The sequence below is a fragment of the Colobus angolensis genome, unplaced genomic scaffold (assembly GCF_000951035.1).
Source record: "Colobus angolensis palliatus isolate OR3802 unplaced genomic scaffold, Cang.pa_1.0 Scaffold332, whole genome shotgun sequence".
NCBI lineage: Eukaryota > Metazoa > Chordata > Mammalia > Primates > Cercopithecidae > Colobus > Colobus angolensis.
Window position 1 is genome coordinate 83498 of NW_012116622.1, and position 8395 is coordinate 91892.

Here is an 8395-nt window from a genome sequence, read left to right on the forward strand (position 1 = left end):
TTTAAATTGTGCTTAAGTAGACCTGTGCAATTCAAATCAATGTTCTTCAAGTATGAAATGTATATTTTAAATTCCTATAATATGCAAATTAAGAACAATAAAATACATAGCTACCATATTTTTAAATCTTATAAAATATGATTCTGCTAAGGCTTATGAAAGCACATAAACAGCTGCATGTGCCAATGGGAAAAATATTTACATCGATAACAACTAACTGATAAACCCTGGTATACAAATATAGGCAAGACTTCTTCACCTTAGGTCTCCTAGTAATCTACTCACAGAAATAATATCAATATTAAATTAAAACAATCTACTAATGTTTAGTAAGATGCCTGACAAGTTATAAATATTTACCAAATGCTAACTAACAATATTCTAATATTTAAAGCTAAACCTATTAGGAATACAAAACATGGTGTTTATTTCAGTCTTTCTACAATATTTGCATGCCTGCTATGAATCAAACACTCCCTGCTTTCACAGAACTTACATTCCAAAAGGAGTGATGGGGTTGCTATTGCAATAAGAATGATTCAATCTAATTGAAAGCGTATCAACAAGCTCTGAGAAGAAGAACAATGAGTCACTGAATTCAATATGCCAATTCTGTCACACTGTTATTAACTAATGAGAACAATCATTACATGAAGAAAGCAATATTATATTCATTAATTTACTTCTTACTTTTTATAATTTCATTTTACTAACAGTTAGCATTTAGAAAAGGCTGATCACCTCTTATGAGACAATTACTGTTTTGAATGTTTGTACAATACATGATTTTTAATCTTCAGGGCAATTCTGCAAGTTGGGCAAGGTAGTAGCCTCATTTCATCGATGAGATAATAAAGAATCAGGAGTTAAATAATTTTCCTGAACTCACATTAGATAGTTTTAGAATGAAATGGGAAGTTCATATCGTTCTTTCAACTGCACCCTGTTGACAAAGGAAAAATAGGAATAACCACAACCCCCATAATTTGGATTTCAGCTCTGTTCAACGTTCATGAATTTAGCATCATGAACTCAGATTTTGTAATAGTATATGGTAAATGAAACACAGACTGTTAGCAGCTCCCGTAAACAGATGAGACAATCAAGCCAAGCACAATTCCAATAAAATGCTATGGGTTTCTGAATCACATTTAGAAGTCATTGCTACAAATACAAAAACTGATGTGGCTAAACACATGTAAATGCACGCGCACACACAAACACACACACACACACTTCTCTTTCTCTGTATCCTGTGTTTACACCCTGTGTCCTTTGATATAGGGGAAAGAAGTCATACAAGAAAAGCAGGATGAAGATATGTCTCTTCCTTAGATTTCAAAGTTTTGGTTGAGAAATTCAACATTCAGCTTAATTTACTTAGTGAGAAATTCCTATTACTATGTGCAATGCACTTCTCAGGTGTTTCAGGAATTGCAAACATCATATAGGAAACAGACTGAATCTTTACTATCATTTGGAGACAATGAAACAAATATAGATATACTCCAGGAAGAAAAATCTGTGCGTCCTTAACAAACCATAATTCAAATGATGAGGCATTTTGTCAGGGAGAGAAAACATCATTTTTCTTTTAAAGATAGAAAATCAGCTTTATGGAATCTGCTTAAATTTTCATTCTCATTGTTGACGTTTTACCCACATAAAAAAACTGGAAAGAATTGTTAACAATAAGAAACAATTCTCCCAATATTCCTCTGAAGATAATGCAATGCTTATACTAACTGATTAACTCCCTTTAAGTTTTACCTATATTTGTTGAATAAAATTAATTAAATTATATTTACAACTTTATATTCTTTCTGCTTACTTCATATTTTGTTTTAAATGTTTTCTTATATTGTGTCTGCAATAATCTTTTTTTTTTTTTTTGACGGAAACTTGCTATGTCGTCCAGGCTGGCCACCTTCTGGGCTCAAACGATTCTCCTGCCTCGGTCTCCTGAGTAGCTGGGATTACAAGTGCCTGCCACAGCGCCTGGCTAGTTGTTTTCTTTTTTTTTTTTTTTTCTTGTTGTTGTTGTTGTTTTTCAGTAGAGACGGGATTTCACCATGTTAACCAGGCTGGTTTCAAACTCCTGACCTCAGGAGTTTTGCCTCACCCACCCAAAGTGCTGGAATTACAGGCATGAGTCACCGCACCAGGCCTCTAATCATCGATTCTAATGATTATAAAATGTACAAATTGGTGAATATTGACTTCTTTAGTAATTTCTCTTCTCTTAGGCAAGAGGTTATTTTGAAATACTTGCTATTACCATTTTAGAACTCAAGTATTTTTCAAAGCAATCTTTCTTTTCCAAATTTGAGACTTTTTCTTAAGAAATAATACAAGAAATGAAAATACTATGATAAAATATAAAACTTTATAACAGTTCTTGGACACTTTAACAATATATAGCTATTACTTTCAAAAAGATTAATATAATTCAGAATATTATCAGAAGTCCATGGAGAGCATATGTTTCAGTGTACCAGATAGAACAATGAGCACAACCGAGATGTAAATTGCTACGCTACTGTGAGCAGCAGAACAACAGCAAAAGGGTTCCATCTAATCATTTCAACAAGGGAACAAACTTTTTATTAGGATTTCTTGCTAATGTGAAAATATTCAGCTAAAAATATTTGTTTCCTGGGGAATGATATAAAATATCAATAAACATGATAAAATACATTATCACTGTGAAATACAATAATTGCTCCATGAGAGGAACACAGGGTTTTGCAGAAAGATAAAGTATTTGAATGTTCACAAGGAGATTCTCAGATTTTTTGAATATTTAATAAACTTAGAGTTGACCCTTGAACACTGTGGTGGCTGGGGTGACGAGAACCCATGTAGTCGGAAATCAGCGTATAACGTTTGACTTCCTCAAAACTTAGTTATCAATAGCCTATTGTTGACTAGAAGCCCTGATGATAATATTCACAGTTGATTAACGCATATTTTATATGTTATATGTATACTGTATTTTTACAATAAAGTTAGCTAAAGGAAAGAAAATGTTATTAAGAAAATTAAATGAAATATACTTAATATTCATTAATGGAATACTAAATGTAATTAGTGGAAGTGGATCATTGTAAGGGTTTTCATCCTCCTGATCTTCATGTTGAGTAATCAGAGAAGGAGGAGAAAGAGGATGGGTTAGTCTTGCTGTCTCAGGGATGGCAGAAGTGGAAGAAACTCCAATTATAAGTGACTCACATAGTTGCAACCAGTGTTATTCAAGGGTCAATAGTATATATAGGTCAAAAGCTTTAAAACTGTATTCTCCAATTTTCTAAATAAATTAAACTACATTACATTAAAAAATTTAATAGGAAATTTCTGGGAATGTGCAGATGCTGGAAACTATATACTAGATAAACCATTGTACTATTGGATTTCCACATAGTTCACATATGTGATTAACACATATATCATGAGAGAGGCAGTGCTTAGAGATGTAGCAGAAAAGGTAACATAGGGTAGTTCAAGAAGGGGCCTAGAAGCATGGCTGAAGAATCTGTATTGATCATTTACTGATTTAAACATAAAATGAATATTGTGAAGAGAAGAGATGAAATGAAATTACATACCCATTCCGAAAGAAGTAAAGATTTCCTGATGGAAAAGTAAAAACAAATAATGTTAAAGACACTCCTAACCACTAAGAAAGAAATTGGCTCTGTGTGAAAGAGAGAGATATCATCAGCTTAATTATTTATATTATAAGTCATCTTGATGCTTTAAAGGCACTATCCTTAAGGATATAACTTACAATATTTTTTTCTTCAAAATATAAAGTGCCTACTGCGTCTTAATAAGCATTCTAAGCCAAAACGGAAATGAAAACAAGAGACAGATTTTCTTGCACCTAAAGAGCTAATGAGGTTGTAGGTTGAGAAACACAAATCAAAAAGTCAAAATATAACATTGAAAAAGTGAAGCTGGCACATTGGCTCTGGCCTGTGATACTAGCACTTCAGGATTCTGAAGCAGGAGGATCACTCGTGCTTAGCAGTTCAAAACCAGCCAAAGCAACAAAGTGAGAGCCCATCACTAAGAAAAGAGAAACACAATTAGCTGGGTGTTGTGGCAAGTTACTGTAGTCTCAGATACTGGTTTAGGTGAGAAGGTTACTTGCAAATGGGAAGTCAAGGCTGCAGTGAACTGATATTGCACCATGCTTAAGCCTGGATGACAGAGCAAGACCCTGTCCCCAAAAAATAAATAAATAATAGAGTGATGCATTGTGATAAGTGCTTTAGAGAAAAATACAGCAGGAAAGGAAAATAAAGAAAGTATCATAGACACAATTGATTTTTGTTTTGTTTTGTTTTTGTTTTTGAGACAGAGTCTCACTCTGTCACCCAGGCTGGAGTGCAGTGGCCTGATCTCGGCTCACTGCAAGCTCCGCCTCCCAGGTTCATGCTATTCTCCTGCCTCAGCCTCCCCAGTAGCTGCGACTACAGGTGCCCACCACCACACCTGGCTAATTTTTTTGTATTAATAGTAGAGTCAGAGTTTCACCACGTTAGCCAGGGTGGTCTCGATCTCCTGACCTTGTGATCTGCCCGCCTCGACCTCCCAAAGTGCTGGGATTACAGGTATGAGCCACAGCGCCCGGCCCAAAACTGAATTTTTAAGATCATGGTCAGAAAAGATATAGTATAGGATATGTGTGGGCAGATACCTAAAAGAGGCTAGAAACTAAAGCATGTGGCTGTTTCATGTACTTCAGCCTTTTCCTACCTTTTTAGGAAGAGATAACTAAATTAAAAATATCTGAATCTAAATTGGTTATTTCTTCATACCATATTTGTCCCCATTGTCTATCTTGAAGCTTTTGCTATAAAGGAGAAGGAATGAGAATAGAGAAAATTGAAGCCAGACCTCAAGGTTGAGAATAACTTATTTATGATCAGTAAAGGCTCATAATATGTACAGTAATTTTAGTATAGTAGGTGAGTGTTATTCCGTGTGAAATGAATCAAAATCTTATTCAGAATACTGAAAGAAAATATGACAAGTGTATATGGAGACCAGAGACAAGTGCTCTGCTGCCTTTGGCATAGAGTACAAGCAACACTTTTAAGCTTCATTACTTGTTTCTCAATATAAGAGGAGGGGAAGAGGTCTGCCTATTGACCTCGACAGCATCCTCCCGCAGCTAATCATCCTTCATTCCCCTTGTCCCTGAATTCCCTTGACCCACCCCTCCTTCATTTGATTGGCTCTGTGTTCTTATGTTAGAATCAGAAAATCTGGGGGAATTGTGGCTTCTAAACATGTACACTAGACTCTACCCATATCCAGCTCTGTGACCCTACAAACATGTTCAACTGAATTTTCCTCCCGTAGAGACACTCTTCCTGCTGAGTTTCTTTCCTCTGCTCCTAGAGCCAAATGGCATCTCCTGTCCTATCCCTGGATGGCTTAACCCAGAAAACCTCCTGGATCCCAGAAGAGTCAGACAAAGGAATGGTGGTCTTGAGGGTGCTGAGATTCTCACCGATATAAAGGGGATATCCTGAATTCTAGAGTTTCTTCCTTCCCTTTTCTCTCCCTTACAGCTTCTGCTGTTCCTGGGAGCTTTGCTCTATCACTCACCAGCTCAGACTGTTGCTGGGTCTGATAGTCTTTGCATAGCCAAGGTGGTTCTTGAAGAACTCTTGTCTGCACGAGGGCTGAGCTGCTTCTCCAGAATCTGCAGCATGATTTTCCATGACTGCATGAAGATCTGGAGCCACTGGTAACTAGGCAGAGAATGTTCTCATGTGTCCAACCTGGCATGTCACTCCTCTCCATGAGCAGTGGAATAAATGCATTCAGATGAAGCCCTGCCATCATTACTTTGTCAACTAGAAATACATTTCAATTAACCACAGAGCAACATGTCCTACAGTACCTTGGCCCAGGGAGGTCCCTGAGATGGAGCTTTCTAGACTTTCTCTCCTTTACCCCATGAGCTGGTATAAGCAGTGCCAGGTAATATAGGAGGGAATCCTACATCTTGTGGTTGCTGAGAGGCCCTTGGAAGGCTTCCTCTGGAGCACAAGGAGCGGGAAAAATGTCCCTTCTGGAGTGGAGGCCAACAGTGTTCTTAGATTAAATTCCTACATTACAATAAAAGTGAATCACCTGGGCACAGTGGCTTATGCCTATAATCCCAGCAGTTAACTAAACACTCTACTAAAATTGCAAAAAAATTAGCTAGGCATGGCAGTGGACACCTGTAAAATCCCAGCTACTTGGGAGGCTGAGGCAGGAGAATTGCTTGAACTTGGGAGGCAGAGGTTGCAGTGAGCTGAGATCACTTCACTGCATTCCAGCCTGGGCAATAGAGCAAGACTCCATCAAAACAAAACAAAACAAAAAAACAAAAAAAAAACCTTCTGTTTTGAAAATACTTAATCATCTATATTAACACCCTGCTATGCTCCCTGAAATGCAATCAATTGGAAGAAAGAGTGTGGTCTTCAAAGATTTATAGAAGGACACTTCAGGAACCAAGCTCATTCTTCTCCAGAACCCACAGAGTGGCTTTGCAACTGGCCCTGGAGACTTCCAAAAGCTAACAGCACAGCACTGTGAGACTCTGATCCCTGAACTGAATTTATCTTATTCGACAGCAAGCTTTGATGAGAACATAGATGTATTTCTGAGGTAAGTACACGATTTCCAGAGTAGGAGCTACTATTAGATTACAAATCCAAACAAACACAATTTCGGGAATTTAATTTATCTCCAAACTTAGATTTTTTTTTTTTACATGAAATTATCTCATTTTCTGAGTTTTAAAAACAGCACCATTTCTTTTTTAAAATTATTCTAAACATAATCCATAGTTTTACAAGCTCCATTTACTTAACCTACTTACAAATTAACATTTTTGTCATCTGTCTTGTTACATGTTCCTCAAATTAAGGTTATGATTAATTTTTTACTTAATGTATTTCTTAGTTGTTATAGATTGTAAGCATTTTGCAATAGTTTCCAAATATCTAGTTAATTTTTAATCTCTGTAGATTCTATAAATGGCTTATGGGTACTGTAATTTATGTGTATGAATGTGTTACATTCTACTGTGCTAGTAGTAATGTGCCTGTGTTACAGTGTATGGCTATATATAGGGAGAGTGCAGTGAATGATTTGGGCAAACATTTTTTCCTAAAAATTGGTAAAAGTCTCTTCACAAACCTCCGTTCATCTGTCAAAGCAAGCAAGAAATGAGTATTCCTGCAGAAAAGTCTCACTGGCAATCATGCAGAATATCAGAAATAGAGGGCTCATATATTTATAAAGTGTAGAAACCAGAATTTAGGTTTTTACATGTCTCTGTCTCTTTGTTTGTTTTAGACAGGGTCACCAAGACTGGAGTGCAGTGGTGGAAATAAGACTCACTACTGCCTCTACTTCCTACTTCAAGCAATCCTTCAGCCTCATCTCCCAAAACAGCTGGGACTACAGGCATGGGCCATCATGTTCGGCTATCATATATACATATATATTTATAGAGATAGGCTGACCTAGACATTTTGTCATGTCGCCAGTCTAGAACTCCTGAGCTCAAAAAACCTGCCTGATTTGGCCTCCCCAAATACTGGGATTATAGGCTTGAGCCACCTTATCTGGCTTAGGTTTTCTTTCTTCTTTCTTTTCTCTTCTATTTTTTTTTTTTTTCAAAACATACATTTAAAACTCTGACTTACTGTCTACTGTCTATTAGTATTGCATAATACTTACTATTTTTCTGACTGTGTGAAAGAGTAATGATAATGTTTCCAAAGAACTTAAAAAATATTTGTATCCTTTGTGTACTCTTCTATAGTTTATCAGTCTTTTTGTAATTTTAATTACCTGTCTTTTGGAGGTAATTTAAGGAGGTTGATATGTTAACCAGTGTATTCTCAAATTCTCAGACAGTCCGGGAATAGTAAACATTCCAGAACGTTTTTGTTGATTAAATTAATATAGCAGCCTAGAAAAACAATGATTGTTTGTTTTAACTTGGAGAAGTGCCTTTACCTCAGTTTGTCTGTTTTACCTTGAAGAGCAAAGGCTAGCTTTTTCTGATTTTGGTCTAAGTATGAGTACTGCTCTAACATTTTCAAGCAGGGTCCTTCTAGAAAAGTCACGATGGAAGGTTGTTACAGTTAAATAAAAAAGTGAGAGTAGAAGAGCTTAGTTAACTTGCCTTCTCTAAATCAATCACAGGCAATTAAGAGTGTTATTGATTTTCAGACAATTCAAGACTCAACCCTTGAGTTTACAGGTTGATGAAACCCTTGAAGCCCAAGCAATTTGGTGGACACTAACACCTCAGAAAATCTGACATTTTTCTATGCAGGAAAGTAGAGTTTGGAAAGCGAGCCGTGTGTTGATT